The sequence below is a fragment of the Harmonia axyridis genome, chromosome 1 (genome assembly GCF_914767665.1).
Source record: "Harmonia axyridis chromosome 1, icHarAxyr1.1, whole genome shotgun sequence".
Classification (NCBI taxonomy): Eukaryota; Metazoa; Arthropoda; class Insecta; order Coleoptera; family Coccinellidae; genus Harmonia; species Harmonia axyridis.
The window spans coordinates 41,856,778-41,877,709 of NC_059501.1; the positions used below are offsets into that span (position 1 = coordinate 41,856,778).

The 20,932-nt window shown below is 36.4% G+C and overlaps 1 protein-coding gene across 2 annotated transcripts in view; it reads right to left on the bottom strand.

Annotated features, from left to right (window-relative positions):
• Nucleotides 1-14,506: 14,506 nt before the first annotated feature.
• LOC123674098 (regulation of nuclear pre-mRNA domain-containing protein 2) overlaps nucleotides 14,507-20,932 on the bottom strand; it is a 63,702-nt gene continuing 57,276 nt past the window's right edge. For both annotated transcript variants that reach the window (XR_006746576.1, XR_006746578.1), the window contains 2 exons: nucleotides 14,930-15,143; nucleotides 14,507-14,730 (listed from right to left, as the gene is read on the bottom strand). The gene's annotated coding sequence lies outside the window, so the exon portion shown is untranslated. The remainder of the gene's footprint in view (nucleotides 14,731-14,929; nucleotides 15,144-20,932) is intronic.

A 20,932-nucleotide genomic window follows, 5' to 3' on the forward strand; every position in this document is an offset into this window, starting at 1 on the left:
ATATATAATCTTAGATGTCTGAAAACATGGTGTGTGCACTCGTCAATTTTTTAATGCAATAAAATTCGACCAAATTCAGAATATTAGTTTTTTTTCGTGGTGACGCCGCAATGTCATACCTGTCATTTCGATCTTTTTTCCTTTGATTTTGATTGGATACATTAATTAAAACCCGATCCTGGCCCATCAAAAGCGATGTGTAACCGAGTATGATCGGGCAAAGTCGTGAAACAAAACACAAAACGTTTACTAGAATGAATTCAAATATTTGAAATAGAGAGAGAGTTTATTGGTGTTAATAAGTATTACAATTTCAAGAATTGCTTACACAGGTCATAACTATAATGAAAGATATACATATAGGTACATAATGGCACAGAACTCATAAATAATAAATAACAAGCATCTTAATTGGTTGATAGCGCTGCCTATAGTTGACATAACGAAGCTTAAGTAATATTCTCAAAATTGGCAAAACAAAATCTGATCAGTTCATACACCAGATTTTTAGACATCTTAATATAATCATAAGTTCATTTAGCCGGCAGATTCCTTGGAATATAAAAGCCCCTTAAATTTTATCCGATATTTTGCATCCTTATCTCACACATCTTTTAAGGCAATTGAAGATGGCGCCACATCCGCTGTGTGCATTTTAGCGCACAAATTATTCATTTCAATTTCATTTATTTCAGGTTTTGGGTTCTTGGAGGAATTTCGCGCAATCCTAATATTAATATTGAAATATTTGCAATATCGAATATTGCGATCATTAATAATTTGCAGGCTAGAATACGATAGAGTGGAAAACATTTCCATTAATAATATGGCTGCGTGAAGTGGTGAAAAAAGGAAATACATCTTTTGAATTGAGATTGTATAGTTTAATGTAATTCTTTTTTTGGAACTCTTAAAAACATTTATCATATAAAACTTTAACTAACATATAAGACAACAAATACAAGACAATTGATTGTTTCAGATCATCGTATTTTTTATTTATTAATATAATAATATATATTTATTCCATAAATTATAAACAACATTACATAAACATATTACAAAATCATGTTCAATCATTGGAATAAAAAAAATACCTACCACAGAAGCTCTAGTTAGACTATTACTTGTACGTGGTGTATGAATGCCTAATCACAAGTATGAAAACATATCAAATGCAAAATGCAAACGCAAAAAAGGAATAGAAATCTTCTTCTTACTTTTTTTTTCTTCTTTTCAAATATTCTAAAATATCCACATTTACATCTCTCCCCTCTCCAGATCTTTGATTTCCTTTTCTCCGAAATTTTATTCCCATCAAGCAACAGATCAACTTTCATACCCTCTATATTCCCAAATTCTCTTCACTCGCTTAAATCCTACCATTGACAACTCTGATTAATGAGGCCATGGAAGAGTTTTCTTTCTGAACTCAAAATCCAATGCTTTGTTTTCTTCTTGAACAGTCTTACACTATTTATCGCTCTGATCTCAAGGGGCAACAAACCATACAACCTCGGAGACAGATAATCACATTGACGTTGGCCTATGGTCTTCTCGCAGCGAGGAACACTTAAAAATGTTTCCTTATTTCGTGTGCTATAGCAATGCGAAATCGGCTCGGTGGTGATCTTTCTCTCTTTAATTCTCATTAGCATACACATGCAAAAAAGTTGTCTCAGATCAAAAAAACCAGATTCTGTATAAAGAATATCATTCGAGTATCTCAGAGGCTTCCTGAACATTATCCTAAAAATCCACCTATGGACAACATTCAGGTTTTCTAGGTGTTTGTCACATAAACCACCCCAGCCAACTATCCCATATGCCAATTGTGATTGAACAAGTGCATAATATAGTATTTTCAGATGTTTTTGGTCGATAAAGTCTCTGAGGCGTTTGAACCTAAATAGCATACTTCTCAGTTTTTTCACGATATTCCCAATTTGAAGATCCCATTTTGAAGATCCCATTTTAGATGTCGGTCAATAACAATGCCAAGGTACCTCACCGACTCGGCTTCAGGAATATATGAATTATTATTATTATTATTATTGTTACAATAAGAGTAGAGGTACAAATACCTATAAACTCAAACTTAAAAAAAAAATAACATTCGGAAACTAAATATAACTCAAAACAAAAATTATGGTTTACAATGACAAAAAAAATTAGGACGTATTATTCTCGAGGTTGGGTAATCCATCGGTCATATCCATTCTTGAAGGCGTTGGTGGAGGTTGCATCTACAAGATCACTCGGTAGACTGTTCCATAAGTGGAACACCCTATTTGTGAGGAACTGCTGTCTCTGAGGCGTGCGGAACTGTTCTCTCCTAAGCTTAAGTGAATGGCCCCTAAGGTGATTGCGGTTTCTGGAAAACAAGCGACGGATATCGTCGCCAAAATGATTGCGAAGGGCTTTGAAGTTAAAAATGATATCGCCTCTTGTTCTCCTGTCTTCAAAGTTTGGCAAACTGAAGAGTTGCAGTCTTTCCTCATAAGAGGGTCTAATGGGTCCATAAGGAAATCGAGTTACCCACCGTTGAACCGACTCCAGAAGAGCTGCGTCTGCTCGAGATGAAGGCCACCACGCTGGTCCTGCATATTCCAGAATAGGTCGCACATAATATTTTATCAGTTTGCTGAGCGTAGCATTGTTACAGCCGTTAAAGGATTTTGAAAGAATGAAAGCAGTCTGCTTTGCCTTGCTAGTAATATGCGCAATATGTTTGGACCACGAAAGGTCGGTCGTGACAGTCACGCCAAGGTCACACTGATGCAAAACAGAAGGAAGGGTTTTACCATCAAGACGGTAGTGAAAAGATGGGTTTGTTTTGCCAATGTGTAGAACTGAGCACTTATCAACATTCAAAGGCAACAACCAATCAGAACACCACTGAACCAACCGATCCAAATCCTCCTGAAGAGTGCTATACGATGAAAGAGGGTTGTTGTACAACTTCGTGTCATCCGCGAAGAGGAGGCAAGGGGATTTTCTCGCCCAAAATAAGCGATTCCATATCTGGTAATCCACTAGCATATGACGAGAATGGCAGGTATTTAGTTTTCCCCAAGTTGAGTGTGAGTTTATTGTGCCTGAGCCATTGTTCTATAGCTTTGAATTCGTTTTCTGCTTCACACTTCAGCGATTGCCACGTTTCCCCCTCGTAAAATATTGCAGTGTCGTCTGCAAAGCTAATAATTTTTCCCTTGGTTTTGAGAGCTAACAAACTATTAATATATAGAGTGAACAGAATGGGACCTAACACTGTTCCTTGTCGTACTCCGTATGTGGCATACATGGGATCGCTCAATTCTCCATTAACACAAACTCTCTGTTCTCGTTCCGTCTGGTAACTCTCCAAAAGTTTATAAATATTTCCTCTCAACCCGTAATCATATAATTTTTCCATCAGTTTTTTATGGCATACCGTATCAAAAGCCTTCGAGAGATCAACAAATATACAAAGAGATGGTTTACTTTTATCCAGTGATTCATAAATATATTTTGTCAACAGATGAATTGCATCATCTGTGGATCTTCCATCTATAAATCCATACTGATGCTCTGATATTATGTTATATTTTCTGCAAAATCTCAGAATTCTTCGCTTAATGATCTTCTCAAAAACCTTGGAAACATTAGAGATCAGTGAAATCGGCCTATAATTTACCATCTCCAATTTATCCCCCGATTTGAAGACCGGCCTGATAACTCCAATCCTCAAGCATCTGGGAAAATATCCCCTTTCAAAACACTGATTGACCAAATGAGTCAGAGGAGTTTTAATTGACCATATTCACCGTCGCCATATTGTTATGCGACAATACCAACTACCCAGTGTTCCCAACGGAGAAAGATTGAGTTTACTACAAAAATACCGCTAATATCAAAAATACTATCAGCCATAAAGACTATTCTTCCACTGACTATTTCCAAAAATGGAGCGAAGCATTCATTTATACACTCGGCCACAATTAATTTGTTCAGAAAACCACCTTTCACTAATCTTTTTATTTCCAAAAGGTGAAATTTTTGCACAATGTTGTCCCAAACAAGCCTATCTGGCGTAGCAGCCAGAAAAGGTACACATAAACTTCACTTATAAACTTTATATTGTGGAATTTTTCTAGTAAACTCAATATTTCTCCGTTGGGAACACTGGGTAGTTGGTATTGTCGCATAACAATATGGCGACGGTGAATATGGTCAATTTCATCAGAGATGCTTTTCAACGTTTCCGCTCGAATGTCATCACAGCCAGTGGACTTTCTCGATTTCAGTTCTACCTCATCAATGCTAGTTGGGTAGAGGTACATCGACTTATCTATGGTCTGTTTTTCCTCCGAGTATTCGGTTTCAACTATCCTGTCCGCATATCTCTGGCCCAATGTACTATAGTATTGGTTAAAACTGTTTGCCTTATCTCTGTCAGATTCCAAAAGTTCACCAGTCATAGAGTTGATTTTTTCTATTTTGACTTCAGTTTTGGTGTGGTTGCAGATTTCATCCACACATTTCCACAAGGCCTTAGACTGGTTGACACTGTTTTTTATCTGCTTTTGAGCGTAAATTTTTTTCGAGTTGCTTATTAATTTACTCAACTTATTTTTATGAGAATTATATTCCCTTCTGAGGTTTATATCATCAGGTGCCTCGAGTACACGCCTATACATAAGTTCTTTTTTGTTTACCGATACTAAGACCGCCGGAGTCATCCATCTCTTTCGAGGTCTTTTATTCTTTCTTATTTTAACTTTTCTTGTATTTTCCTCAACGAATGTTCTGATTTTTTCAATGAAATACTCGGTCTTTACATCTATATCATCCAGACAATAGAACTCATTCCAGTTTTCTCTTCTTAGATCGGTTTTTAGGGCTGAGTAATCAATGAATCTTTTGTATCTATTATCATCTAACCTTATTATTATTATTATTTCAATTTATTTATTTCAACCAATATTCTGTACAAAATTTAATAATTATAATGAACTAAATTGTATATGATAGGCATCTGAAAATAAGCGCCAAGGTGAGCATACGTAGAACTATAAATGTTGACATTGGAGTGTTTTGTTGTATTAGTTGTGTGTGTATTTGCTCTATTTAAATTTGATTTTACAATAAATATAAAAACTTTTCAGACTTCTATAGTGAACAGGTGTGTTACTGTGTATACAATTTTTTTCATTTTAGGTAAAGGCGGTAGGTATCATCATTTGTTTCAGTTCAGTTTAGTGATATTGAAAGTTATGCAAGGATGGAAGACTTCAAAAAATGACGAATAACAACCGTGTGCATATAATATGTGAACGGTTCAATCAACATTATTATACAACAGGATTCTAATAGTACCTTTTTTAGGTCCAAATGGCAAGACTGAGTTTAGTAGAATACTTGGGGTATCTTAAAGGTACAAACACTTCTAGAAGTGTTTATGAAGGTGAAGAAGTTTTAAATGCTGGTCACATAATAAAAATGTTACATGTTATTTGCATGACTAATACACTTCAGTTGAAAGGTTTTTTTACTTATCCGAATTGATCATTTCACATTACCCTTCAATTATACAGTCCCAACAAAATACTTCAAATGCTAATGTATTTATTTTTAGGAATATTACAGAAAGTCGCATAAATCCATTTCTATTTATTTATTAAGAGATAACTCAATTTACATAAAATGTTTCTAAAAATAAATTTATATAACTAGGTTACTTGAAACTACTCATATCGATACCTATTTATCGAATTAAATTATTGCTTGACTAATGAATCACCAAAAAATAATGAGAATTCAATTGAAAATATTTCACTCATGAAATGTATTTATTTTGAAAATATATTCGGCATATTATACGATTATTCGGCAATAGCACCCGAGAGCGGACGGATATTTTCGTCACGTGACCACAGATTTTACAAATAATCAAGATTTATCTGAAATAAACGAACGATACAGAGTATCCCTTAGAATATAGATAGATTATTAATATTCTAAGGAGCATCCTGAGCTTCAGCTGTTATGTCAGTTCTTTGATATATGCATGTGGCGCCCTTCGTGGCTAAATGAAATGTGGACAGGAACGTGAAAACCGCAAGGCTCTATCTCAAATAACAAGCGAGAAATTTGGCCTTCATAAGTGTTTCGGATTCTCCGATTATGACATTGAGAAATACATTGTATTTCCTAAATAGAGCATAAGTACGCTTCAAGAGATGAGGGGGTTCGTACATGGCAAAAATTTTGTGGCCCTCATGTACAAAATATGGTTTTTGTGTTATCACACCCAATTCTTTTATGCATTTCACAATGTTCACACCCATAACACAATCGTACCAATTTCAATTTTGCTACATTAGTAGCAGTTTTCAGTACATCGAATAAGCAATTCCTGAGTGTATGTGAACTGCAACTCTTGTGCGTAAAGAAGTGTGCTAGAAGTTGTTTCCATTTTCGGTTTAGTCCCACCACCATAAAAACTAGAACTTTTCTAGCAGTTTTCCACTTTTTTTCTTCACGGAAATCCTCAAATCCAATGATTTTCTTTCTGCCCTTATCATAATATAAGTTTTCTTTTATGTCCATTACATCAAACAGTAATACACAACAGCGATCAATGGCCTCTGTTTAATTTTCATTTATGTGTTCGAAAATATTTATGTTTATTCCAGCATTTAACGACACTTTTCTGAGCAGGTTCAAAACAGTGTTACGAGAGAGAAGGGCTACAAAAGAGCTCAGTAACTTGTAGCATCTAGAACTTCTCTTTAACAATAGTAAGGACATAATTTTATAGTCCACAGTCCATCTTCTGCCTCTGGCATCCTTAACTTTAGAGCATTTCAATTGGGACATCATGAAATTCCAAGCTGTTTTGGGCATGTTCTTATAAATATTTTGAGTTGTTAAAGATACGATAAGATACACGTTTTGATTGTGCTCCGTAAAGTTTTTGATTTTCTACGGTAATTATTCGAATTTTCGATTGGATTTTCGCAGCGACAGAAAGTCAGTCAATTATCAAAAAGTGTACTAGTACCCTTTTTTAGGTCAATCATTTTGTGAGTATTGAAGTGATTTATTTGTGGATATATTACAAATCTAAACTATAAAAAGCTATCGACACCTCAGCTAACAAATACAGTGACTGGAGTACAGATTAGAGGTCCACATACATTTTCGTTCTTGAACGCAATGGCAAAGTCCTGTTCAGTATGTGAAGATAACTTCATCGTTAATACCAAATTCATTGTGTGCAATTTTTGTGGAGCGGAACAACACGTTCAATATGCAAAAATAAAGGATAATTTATGGAAGGCAATTTTGGAGTCCAAAAATCTTCAATTCTATTGTGATGATTGCGCCAGTAGAGTGCAGATTAAATTGAACACTCCAGTGTGAGCGAGCTGGTTGTGGATGGTAGAAGTCATCCAAGCTCGGAAGTATTGACATCTCTCAGGAAGAGCTTCTACAACCCGAATCCTGGCCCAGTGGAATAAAGATTCGGCTTTTTCGTGAAAAATACTAACATCATGGGCACTCATCCCGTAAGTTATTCTCAGTCTCCAATCTGTTTTAAGAAGAAAACCTTATCTTGCTACTATCAAAATGTAAGAGGTTTACGTACGAAATTGAAAGAGCTAGCTCTTACTGTTTCCATTTGTGATTATGATGTGATTATACTGTCTGAAACTTGGCTATCAGCTGATTTTGATATTGCTGAATTGGGCTTAAATAATTATGCAGTCTTCCGGAAGGATAGAGATGCTGGTACTTGTAATAAAAAGCTGGGAGGTGGAGTTCTGATTGCAATAAAAAAAACGTTCCATTCCTGTTTAATAATGTCTGATCCCAATATAGAAGTTGTCTTTGTTTTCGCAAAGTTCTTTTCAGTTGAGTATATAATATCAAATGTATATTTTCCTCCTAATACCATAGAAAGTGTATACGAAACTTATTTAAACGAGCTAGAATTGATAATCGACGAACACAAAGGCGATATAAAACTGATATGCGGTGGCGACTTGCCAGGAGATATTTGGTTCGATTTATCAGGGGATTCCATATGTGTCATGTCGAGAAAACAGTTCATGATAAGTAATGCAATCGCTATGCTAGATGTAAAACAGATCAACAAAATAAAAAAAGGAAATAATACTATATTAGATCTGATTTTTGTCTCTCACGATAACGTCGAGGTATTTAGAGCAAGTGATGAATTGATTGGTTGCGATCTCTGAGGTTGCGATCCCCATCATCCTCCACTGTGCTTCGATATTCCATTTGAGAATTTTAGTAGTGAACGAAATCGAGAATATTTTAGGGATTTCAAAGCAGCGGATTTTGAAGGAATCATATCGTGTTTGTCTCAAGCGGATTGGAATCTTTTAATTAATAATGATTTGATTGATTTGGCTTCTAGCATCACCGCATTTTACGTATCGTTGACGATTACGTTCCCAAAAGATTAAATTCAAGAGGCAATTTTCATCATTGGTTCTCCGCTGACTTAAAAAAGCCGATTTCAAGTAAAAAAGCAGACCATAAAAAATATAAGCAAACTCATAACACTGAGGATTATGACGATTTCGTCGTAAAAAGAGAAAGATGTAAAGCTGAAAACAGAATTTGTTTCAGTGAGTACGTGGCTAAAGTAGAACAGTCTAATCGTGGTGATCCCAAATATTTCTGGAAGTTCATTAACGATCGCAATCGGGATAGAGATCTAGCTAATTCGATGGTCTTGGGCGAATTAATATCCAATGAACCTCTTGAAATAGCTAATTTCTTCAGAAATCATTTCTCGGGTGTGTTCAAATCAAGCAATCCCAGGGATGTGAAGATCCAATATGAGAATACTATCGACTTAAATGATTGCACTTTTAATGTTGAACAAGTGTTGATAGGTTTGCGATCGTTGAATGAAAAAAACGACGGAACACCAGATGGCTTACCTGCTATATTTTTGAAGCGATGTAGTGGTACCTTAGCAGGCCTTTTAGTGATTTATTCAATCTTTCAATAAAATCGGGCATTTTTCCAATTCAGTGGAAGCTCAATTTCATATTTCCAATTTTCAAATCAGGTAATAGAAATGAGGTAGAAAATTACAGACCTATTTGCAGATCTTCTTACTACGCAAAATTATTTGATTCGTTAATTGTTGCAAAGATCTCCCCTCTTTTCAGCAATATTTTAATAGACGAACAACATGGTTTTATCCGGAATAGATCGGTTACAAAAAATTTACTGATCTATACGGATTTTATAATAGAATCTATGAAGAAAGGTAAACAAGTGGATTCAATATACACAGATTTCAAAAAAGCATATGATTCTGTAGCGCACTGGTTGCTTATCGCTGAAATGAAAGCATTGGGAGTTAAACCCCCGCTGTTAAATTGGTTAGCTGAGCCTATTAGCGGAATAATTCTGAGAGTTTCATATTGTGGCGTGCTCTCCGACGAATTTGTTATGGAATCCGAAATTTTGCAGGGATCATCACTATCAGCACTGTTATTCCTTGTATTTATTAACGATATTGGAAGGGTGATCAGATTCAGCTTGTTCTTGCTATTTGCTGACGATTTAAAGCTATTCAGGCAGGTTTCTCCTTCTGTAGATTGCGAGCTTCTACAACGGGATCTCGAATGATGAATTGGTGCCTAGAAAACCACATGAAATTTAATATTAACAAGTGCCAGTTAATGAGGTTTGGAAGACTAAAATCTCCCCACAAGTTTAAATATCATTTGAATCAAGAATCTATTTTAAGCACGAATGTAATTAAAGACTTGGGAGTCTATTTCGATTCAAAAATGAGTTTTATCCCTCACATTCAGTTCATCGCCCATAAGGCTTTCAAAATGCTGGGTTTCATTAAGAGATCATTGAAGGAATTCAATGATGTGAATGTTTTAAAAACAGTATACTGTTCAAATGTAAGGAGTATTTTAGAGTATTCAGAGGTGGTATGGGCGCCATATTATATTGTCCATAGACAAAATATTGAACGGGTGCAGAGGAAATTTCTGAAGTGGGTATCGTATAGATAGATAAGATAGATAGATAATATATTTATCCTGAATGACATTACATTCCGCAGTCGCAGGCTTGTGTTTCGGAGAGTCCCCACTTATAGAATGTTAAGTGTTATAAAATATTGATGCGAAGTATGCCATTATTTCAAATGAGCTTGTTTGAAAGAGTATCCATTGTAGATTCTGAGGAAAATTTCACTTTTCGAAAATTCGATGTACAGGGTGTTTTACACAATGTGGCATAAGGAATATAATTTTCTCAGTCCGGACCTGCGCTATCGATAAGTCATCAGGTGCAAATATTAGGCATTGGCCTATACTCATCCCCTCAAATTTTATGCCGATTGAAAATTTCTGATAAAATACATAAAACAGCATGTATCCCTTATACTAATATAGGTAGGACATGTTTCGAGCGTTGATTCAGGCTCATCAAAATGTCCTGCATCTGCCATGAAAGCCTGTAAAATCATTCGTAAAACACCCTGTATAAACTGACTGAAAGAATCTACCAAAAGCAATATTTACATCTTTTTCGTTATGAAAATGATCATTACCATAAAACATATGATAACATTTGGCAAACCATTGCTTGAGTTTCTATCATTCACATAGTTCCAAAATTTTGTATGATTGCTACGAATAGATTCTTCGCTCTCCTTCACAAAGTTATCATAACATTCTTTAGTTAAGTTTTTATACCTTGAGCTGAGTAACAAAATTTTAGATATTCATCCCATGTATTAGAGATTTTATATTTATTGTGTGCCAACTTTTTACGGACAATTGAATCATTCAATTCACATGGAAACCACTCGGGGAAATTCGACAATTTGACCTTGATTATAAGAACAAATCTTTCTGTAGCCTCGTATATAAGGGTGTAAAAAACTCAACCTGAGAGTCGACATAAGCATCAAGCCTTGTAGTTCAATCTATGGAAGATGAGTATTCGTTGAGACCTCCCCAATCTGCCGATTTAAAATTAGGCTATAAAATAGTCATTTCTTCTGAAGGATTGACCTGTAGGAATTCTGAAAGAAACAACCGGATGATGAACATCTAACTTCGACAGAACATCAACAGCAGCATCGACTCTCAGGAATTCGGAATTCGAGAAAACTAAATCTAACATTTACATCAAGAATAGCATTGATCTGACAGAGATTAAGAAAACTGAAAGATTCAAGTAACACTTGAGAATGCTGACAAAAACCAGAATCAATATTCAAACACACGTGGTCACTAGACCAAATGATATAAGCAAGGTTATAGTCACCCACAATAAATATTCCATCAGGTCCACACTGATCAACGGCTGCCTCAATGTTCTCACAGTGTAATTCATATAAGCACAATGGCGCCTGGGGTGGTATTATATGCTGTAACGAAAAGAAACTTCCGACATTCGACATCTGCACACGGGGTACGTACTGATTACAGCTATAAAACAACCATTACCTCTTGTTTTCTCACTGGTCAATATAGTCCTATAAATATTATCGCTACTCAGCTGTAGCTCCAAGTCCCTAATGGAATCATCCAACCAAGATTCTGTGATTAAAAATATGTTGTATGACGAGACATACTGTATGAAATACGAGACGTTCTGTATGGAATCCGCGAACTTGGTACGCAGACCTTTCAAATTCTGGTAATCATATTTTATAGACCGGACCTCCACCGTTGAGAAAATTTTGGCGTTCAACGATTTTTTGAGAGATGAGCAATCCTTGGATTTCCTCGAATGTAACGAATGTTCCACACATTCTTTGAAATGTCGAAGGGATCAATAAAGAATTTGAATTGTTATGTCTTTCTCACCTCTGCTCTTCTCTAGCAAATGATGTAGCCGCAACAAATGCTCTCTCTGCTTCAATGTGAGGTCAGCCTTCACCCTGATCGGTCCAAACTTACTACTCTTACTATCCAGGATCTTGAGAGCATCTTCAGAATCTTTCAACGATACCTTGGTGGTCATCTCTGCTCCCACCAGCACGCGTGGTACGAACAATCTTGAGCTCCGGAAATGCCTTAGACACTATGTCCTGCATTATCCATTTGTCCTCCTGTGCCAGTCCAGTCACCGAGATACCGAAAAAATACCGAAAAATTCTCGCTCAGGATAAAATGCCTAAGTAGAGTAAACCCCACTCGCGTCTTCGGATAATAATAATAATGCAATAATGATATTGCATGGCCCTGGCGGGTTTATAGTAGCTTCCGCATTACAGCAGTCACCCCTTCACGGTGGAGTGAGAAGGTGTATTTGGCAGAGATCACTGGGTTGCCATACTGAAGATTCCAGCTATAAAACACCGCAATCCCAAGAGAAAGGCGCACCCTCAAATTTGCCTCGAGAGAGACTCGCCAAAATGGTGACCCCCACGTGGGGTGGAAATCTGCAACATCACTGCTTCTAATGTGTTCATCGGATACAAGCGACCGACAACATGATGCAGTATCGCAGCGATAGCGCAGATGGCTCGCTGGGCCTTTGTTTTTCCGCCCTTATACTCGTTTAGGCTCTCTTTCTTTCCCCCCTTACCTATACCTCCGCAACTAGCACTAGCGGGGGCGTATGTAGTGACTCTGTCTGCCTAAGAGGTGGCATTATGGGCTTCGCGCCACACTCTAGTGCGACCCTGGCGGGGTTTATATAGTGGCTTCTGTGCGCATTACAGCAGAGTCATCCCTCCACGGTGGAGTGGGAAGGTGTATGTGGAAGTGAACACTGGGTTGCCAAACTGCCACCAGGTAAAACACCGCAATCCCAAGAGAAAAGGCGCACTTTCAAATTTGGCTCGAGAAAGACTCGTCAAAATATATAATCATTATTACTCTCCAAGTTGGGTTGAAATAAATTGTATAATTGAGTGTATTTCCCCCATTTGTCTTCCGCTATGTAGTACTCGTTGGTAAGAGTGCAAGGATACCCAATCCATTATATAATTGCATAATATATTCTGCACACTCCTGAAAATTAGTACGTATTTCTAAAAAAAAGAGCTCCTTGCTTAACATCCCAGATGTTAACTGTGAACTGATGTGAGATCGGGATGGATACATGAAAACCAAAAATATAGGCGATTTATACATGTATAGGCGGTTGAGAAGAATCTGATCAGGCAAATGCGGTCTTAATACCTCCTTAAAGTTTTTTATAACCATTGAATGCATTTAATCTGCGGTTGTAGTGTTTGGTGAGCGCTGGGGGTTTGAAAATTGTCACAGGGATTGTATTTAATTGAATGGCGAAGATATAAAACTTTGTAAGAATTCTTTCGGCGTATTTTCAAGAAAAAGATTCCAGCGTACCTATATAAAAAGATGGTCTTTAGATCTGTCGTTCTTAATGTCGATATGCTTTAGAGGTAGACTATCAATGCCAAAACTGTCAGCAACTATTCGAGCGCTCATTTTCAAATGAAATATTCTGAACGAGCTACCTTATGAAATCTTAGAGACCAGTTCGCGGGGGCCATTCAAAAATACCATACAAAGACTTCATATGAAAATTTGCCTATAATATTTTTTTTAGCTTTTTCCATTTTTTCTGCATAATAATGTAATCGCAATATTTTGCTTTTTTAGCTTGGAGCTTTTCTTCCATCATGTTACTAATAAGTTATTTCGTTTTACTTTTTGGGGAGTCATTCTCAAGCCAGTTTTGTAGGTGCGCTCTCCTTCTGGGGACTGGGAGATCACTGGCGGAATCATCAGTTTGGCAACCCAGTAGTCTCTGCCGAGTACACCTTGCCACTCCACCGGGGAAGGGTGACTATGCTGTACCGCAGCAGCCTTCATACCCGCCGGGGCCGCTCTAGAGTATAGCGTGAAGCGCTTAACACCATCTCTCGGGCGAACAGAGTCACAACGACTTAATTTTTTATTTAGTAGATATCTATTTTTTTTACATATATTTTCTTATGTTCTGGGTCAGATGGAAGAGCTGAAAATTCGAAAAAAGTGAATTGAACTTAACCCTTTGTAAGATATAATAATAATCATAATGATTTATTCCCAGTAATATAAATACAATCCAAAATTAACTAAGTTTCATCTCATGTGATAGAGAATAAATCGATGACACCCATGAATTAAGACTTGTTATGGTACCTCGATAGATACTCCATCAATCATTCCAGAAAAAAAATGTATTCATCAATAAAGAGATCATATATCAACACAAATATCATAAAAGGTACCAATGCGTCGGCGCATATTCGTGTTACTATAATATTTTGGTAGGGCTTAGTGCTTAGTAATCCACAGAAGTGCCCAGGAGCACATTGGGGATTACTTAGCACTAAGGTTTTTGCTAAAGTACCTCAATTACTTAGCAGTGAACAAAATGAACACTGCTTTTAAAAAGTGATTGAGAGCACAAAAAGGCTTCGAGTGCTTTCGAAAACACTCAGCACAAAGCAGGCACTGCTCTATAATGAGGAAAGTGAAAATCGTGTTTTACTTCTATTTTTTATTTATAATAAGATTTTAAAGATTTTCTTGTAAGAAAAGATTGCAGTTCGCGTTAGCCTTTATCACTTTGCGGTGTATTGCAATAATCACAGACACTTCACCTATCGATAGTAGATGTTGATGCTAGGGAACCCCTTGACCAGGAGTAAGTAGAGAGTGGATTGGTAAACGGCAGCTATAAGTAGCCAAACTGATAGTAAACCTGAAGAAACAATTCCATCAATCAGATTAACTACATCCCTTAGAAAAATTCCTAAATTGGGCTGCATTAAAAAAAAGAGCTAGAATTCTAATTCTAGCAATAGTGGTTTTTGACCTGATGTAATCGATTAACACATAATGCGCATTGGTAGACTGGATTTTTTCTTTGTCTTGGTCCCATTTCCCATTGTACCAGTTACCTTTGAACGTGGATTCAGTGCCTCATATTATCTTCTCGTTCCATCTTCTTCATCATGATTGGGGTGGTGAATATGAAAGGTTCTCTTTGGCAGTCGCCTATGATACTAGTAACATAATGTTTTACAGGAGAGGCCATTATTTTTTTCTGGATCCAGATGGTGGTTCTTGATGTTTCTCGTGAAAACGATTCTATTGCTTCCTTATAGTTCTTCGCTGAAACAGAACGTTAAATAAATAGAGGTCATTTACTTTAGTAATTAAATTACTATACTGTCCCGGGAAGAATGCGACAAACGAATACCATGAATTAAAGTCATCAAAGAGGACCCGTATCAAGAGGTTTCAATCGCCTGAGTGTCTTCGTTTGGGATATACAGGGTGATGTTCATCTTATGTGTGAAATTTCACTGTTGAATAACTCTTTAACTAATCGACCGAATAATTTCAATATTTCTGAATTCGAGTAAATCAGATCCGGACTAGGAAAATTTCAGACTTTTTCAATTTTCGTGAATATTGGATCACCCTGTACGTGAACATTATGATTTTTTTCCGTTTTCGGAACCACAAAAAAATCAATTCATTATAAAAATTCTAAATCTCGGCTTGGCACGGTCATACTCTTCAAGAAATCCACCGAATAATTTCAATATTTGAAGTTTTGTCGCCCTTTACTATCGCCTTCCTTCAATATTTCTGAAATCGAGTAAATCAGAGCCGGACTAGGAAAATTTAAGACCTTTTCTATTTTCTTGAATATTGAATCACCCTCTATGTTGATATCATGTTTTTTTTAGTTTTCGTAATAACAAAGAATTCATAATAAAAATTTCAAATCTCTGGTTGGCGCCATTATTCAGGGTGATCAATAAACATTTCTTCATGTAAGAAATTTTATAGTTCAAGATATTTTGAATTTATCGGTAGAATTATCTCGAAAATTGAAGTTGTTTCACCCTTCACGAATGTCTCACCTAAATTTTCCTCAAATTATTTGGGAACACTTTCAATCAACAAGTTGGATAAAGAATAGAACAAAAACAGCAAATACATTGAAAATATTTGATCTTGAAAACAATTAATCAAAAATAAAATATTTTCAGTTCAGCAGATATTGTTCAAAATGATATTCCTCCATTTTAATGCATTTTTGAGCACGTTGATATGATATAGTTGTTTCACAGATTTCGCTATCTTATTCGGTTGAATCGGTTGTACTTCTTTCATGAGGGAATGTTTATTTGTCACCCTGTATGACGGTGGCAAGTTGAGTTTTAGAATGTTGATTATGAATTAATTCGTTGTGGTTACGAAAACGAAAAAAATTATGATATTGACGTACAGAGTGATCCAATATTCAAAAAAATAGAAAAAGTCTGAAATTTGGTTAGTCCGGATCTGATTTATTCGATTTCAGAAATATTGAAGGAAGGCGATAGTAAAGGGCGACAAAACTTCAAAAATTGAAATTATTCGGTGGATTTGTTGAAGAGTTATTGAACTAAAAAAATTTCACTCATAAGGGAATGTTTATTGATCACCCTGTATGACCGTGCCAAGCAGAGATTTAGAATTTTTATAATGAATTGATTTTTCGTGGTTCCGAAAATGGAAAAAAATCATAATGTTCACGTACAGAGTGATCCAATATTCACGAAAATAGGAAAAGTCTGATATTTTCCTAGTCCGGATCTGATTTACTCGAATTCAGAAATATTGAAGGAAGGCGACCTATCGCTTTCCTTCAATATTTCTGAATTCGGGGTGACAAAACTTCAAAATTTGAAATTATTCGGTCGATTAGTTAAAGAGTTATTGAACTGTAAAATTTCACTCATAAGATGAACATCACCCTGTATATCCCCAACGAAGGCACTCAGGCGATTGAAACATCTTGATACGGGTCCTCCATGATGACCTTAATTTATGGTATTCGTTTGTCGCATTCTTCCCGGGACACCCTGTATAATTCACTTCATCTTCTTTTATTTTTAATTTTTCAAATCTATAGATACAGAGGCAGCTCGTTCAAATTTTTGGCACAACAATTTATGAAAGGAGAACGAATAGCCGAGAAAACGGATGAAATATGGGGATGTTCAAAACCATGGTTAATTTCAATTCCCAATAGAAACATGTAGAAGCACATTGTCTAGCGTTATCAGCGATTGTATTTTACCTAATTACCTGGGTTTAATTGATGACAACCATGTGAAAATTAAAAAATTCAAAAACATATTATCAGCTTACTACAATTAAAAGGATACAACTATTGATATGGAATGTTAATACAGTATATTTCGTTTTACACGTTCAGGTTGCCGGTTGGCTAGGGAAAAATTGAATTTACCACACCACAACCATCTATCATCAGACCCCAATCAGGTTCATTTTCGATATTTTTTTTTGGCGACGAAGCTATCCCTCTGAAGCCCTTTTTCATGCGGCCTCATCTGAAGGCTACTTCGTGTGATAAAAAACGAAATTGCAAGATTATTGATTTATTTTACGTGGCTGGACTGTAGAGCCTGCGTTCGGAATTGTCACGTCAGAGTTCCGTGTAATTGAGGTGCCTATCCAATGTGCCAAAATCCAAATTGCAAGCGCCTACATGTTGCACAACCACATTTCCTGATAAATATTGGCAATATATTTAATTACTAGTCCAGAAAAGTTTTTCCCCTGCGCGCTCGTGCAAGCACGAAAAAAACCTTTTTCGGCAACCGTCCGGGAAGTGCTCATTCCCGGACGCTTTTTCTCTGAGAAAGTAGCATTTCCCGGCCTAGTCCGGAAAGTACGTACTTCCCGGACTAGGCCGGAAAAGAATCATAGAATCCATAGCAACCGAGATAACGACTGACAGTTCATATGAAATTAGTTGTCAAAAATTTGCATGTTTTTTGATCGCAATCGCAATAAAATATGGAAAGCAGCAGCGATAGTGTTATTCTACATGGTTTCCGAAAAAATATTGTACGCAACACGCCCGAAAATGGTTTTTTTGGACTCACAGACTTCCAGGACTCGCTTACGCTCGTCCTGGAATTTTGTCTATTCGTCCAAAAAAACCCTATTTTCCGGACTTGTTACGTAAATTACTATTTTCGTCAACCGTCAGGAAGTGCTCACTTCCCGGACGCTTTTTCTCTGAGAAAGTAGCATTTCCCGGCCTAGTCCGGAAAGTACGTACTTTCCGGACTGGGCCAAAAAAGAATCACGTCGTTTGTGTCATTGTGAATATGAAAATCTTGGTAGGTCTATTTTTAATAAATGCAGTTGATCATTACCATAGCAACCGAGAAAACGGCTGACAGTTCATATAAAATTAGTTGTCAAATGTATATAAAAGAAATGTGTCGTCTCATTGATTTATTATTCTACAAGGTTGCCGAAAAAATATTGTACGCAACACGCCCGAAAATGGTTTTTTTGGACTCACAGAATTTTGTCTATTCCTCCAAAAAAACCCTATTTTCCGGACTTGTTAGGTAAATTATTATTCTGGACGTATAATGAACGATATTTTTCATTACACCTCTCTGAAAACAATAACACGAAAAAAAAAAAAATTCGTATTTACTGAAAACTTTTATTTTCCAATATAAACGAACGTGTTCTATATAATTTTGGATATGTATTGAAGGAAATATTTGTACTACAATTTGTGAAATTGTCGTTGATGTAGATGGTCCATTATTCTATTGAACAATGTCTTTGGATGTTGAGATTGAGCTTTCTACAATTGTACAATCAAACAATTCAATGAGAAATTTCGATTCTCCCTTTACCGATTCTTCGATATAGTCGAGGAACGCCGACTATCATGTCGTTTTAGACTCAGTCAGTCCCAATCTCCCTCAACTAACATTGATGCTGAAGATCTTCTTAAACCGTGTCCTGTATATTTTTCCAGATTTTCTAAATTCATATATTCTGCGATTTGTCTTATTGTACTACTTGTTGTATGGCAACCTGCATGCTGAGCATAACATCTGCCATTGCGATATGTAATGAATAGTCTTCTACTATTCATATTTTTAGGTCTCAGAACAGTGGCGACGCTAGGGGGGAACCGCCCCCCCCCTAAAATATGACCTACTTAGGCCAAAATATCGGCAGAATACTCAAGTGAAAATATGATTGCAGAAAGAAATGTTAAATTGCCCACAATGCAAATTCCAGAGTTTCGAGGTTCGTTCAAAAACTGGTTAGAATTCTATGATAGTTTTAATGCGTTAATACATTTAAACAAGGGATTAACGGACATCCAAAAGTTCTATTATTTGAAGAATGCTCTTAAAGACGATGCGGTGGAAGTCATTCGGTCGTTAGAAGTTTCGTCTGAAAACTATAATGAGGCCTGGTCATTGTTTAAGACCAGATTTGAGAATAAAAAGATTGAAATAAACAAAAATAAGTAAATAAGATGATCGCATTGAATCACATACTCTCTATAATTTTCCGCCCATAATGAAGGAATCATATGGTCAAATCAGGACATTTTTAGACGAAATTAGAAGGGATTCAAGGGCTCTTAGGTCATTGGGTCAACCGGTAGACCATTGGAATACTTTACTGATTTTTACTCTCGAGGCCAAACTAGATCCTGTCACAAGAAGGGAATGGCAAAAATCGGGTAAAGTTAATAAATTCGCAAGCATGGAAGAGTTTTTACAATTTTTAGAGGAAAGGTGCGTTCTTCTTGAAACAATAGAGTCAAATAGAACAGGGGTACAAAGCGATAAACCATGGTTTGAAAGAACTTCGAAGGCCTTCATGCCATCTTTCAAGTCATGTACAATATGTAAGGAAAACCATTCTCTATTTATTTGTAAAAAATTCTTGGGACTATCAATCGATGATAGGTGAAATGAAGTAAGACGGTCAAATTCTTGTTGGAACTGTCTTCAACGGGGACATAGGGCGCAAGACTGCAAACGCGGCGGTTGCAGGCACTGCGGAAATAAGCACAACACATGCAATTACTCGACCACAAGTATCAAAACAAAGTGAAGATATTCCGGCAATGGAAACTTCAGGGGATACCTCTCACAATTATTCATGTGTGACGGTAAGGCATCCCTCAATTCGGGGTCTTAAAAATACAGATGGTCAAAGAGTTCCGAAGGTCGTTAAGGAAGAGTCGGTACACAATTTTACGGTCAGACAGGGATCAGACGTTCTATTGTCAACGGCAATTGTTTACTTTGTGGGTTCGGACGGAAATCTACATCGGGTAGAATACTTTTAGATTCAGGAAGTGAGTCGAATTTTGTAACGAGAGAATTCGCTGAGAAACTGTCACGCATTCGGGTGAATATACCAGTTGTTGGTATTGGAAACGTAATGTCTCATACAAGATCTTCGGTTAACATGTCGGTTCATTCAAGGTTCAAGAACTTTAAATTCAATTCTAAGTTTCTAGTCATAGAAACAATTTCAGAAAATATTCCAACAAGAAAAATCGATAAAATTCGAATCAACATTCCAAAAAATATCAACTTGGCAGATGAGTCTTTTCCAGAACCCGATAAAATCGATGGGATATTGGGTGGCTCAGTATTTTGGGATTTAATCTGTGCGGGTCAGATCAATTTTGGCAAGGGAAAACCAACATTACAAAAAACGAAGTTGGAGTGGATAATAGCAGGGCAAATAAATGTAAAAAATGGGGATTCACGGACGAATAAAGTTGTTTGCAATTTTTCAACTAATGTTGTTTTAGAAGAGCGAATTCAACAAATTTGGGAACCTGGGGAATTCGGTCATTCGGTAAAGCATTATTTGACAAATTTTAACTTCAAGCATGAGCATAACGGGAATATGCATCTGGGAGCACAAGCTCTTATTTCATTGAAAGGAATTAAATATAGGTTATCAGGACACAGTACGGTCAGAAAGAGACAGAGATATAAATTTCTGACTTGTTTTTGCAATAAACCTTCAAGCTCGTATTACATTATGGGCGATCTATCAGGGAAAAAACACGTAAATTCATATTT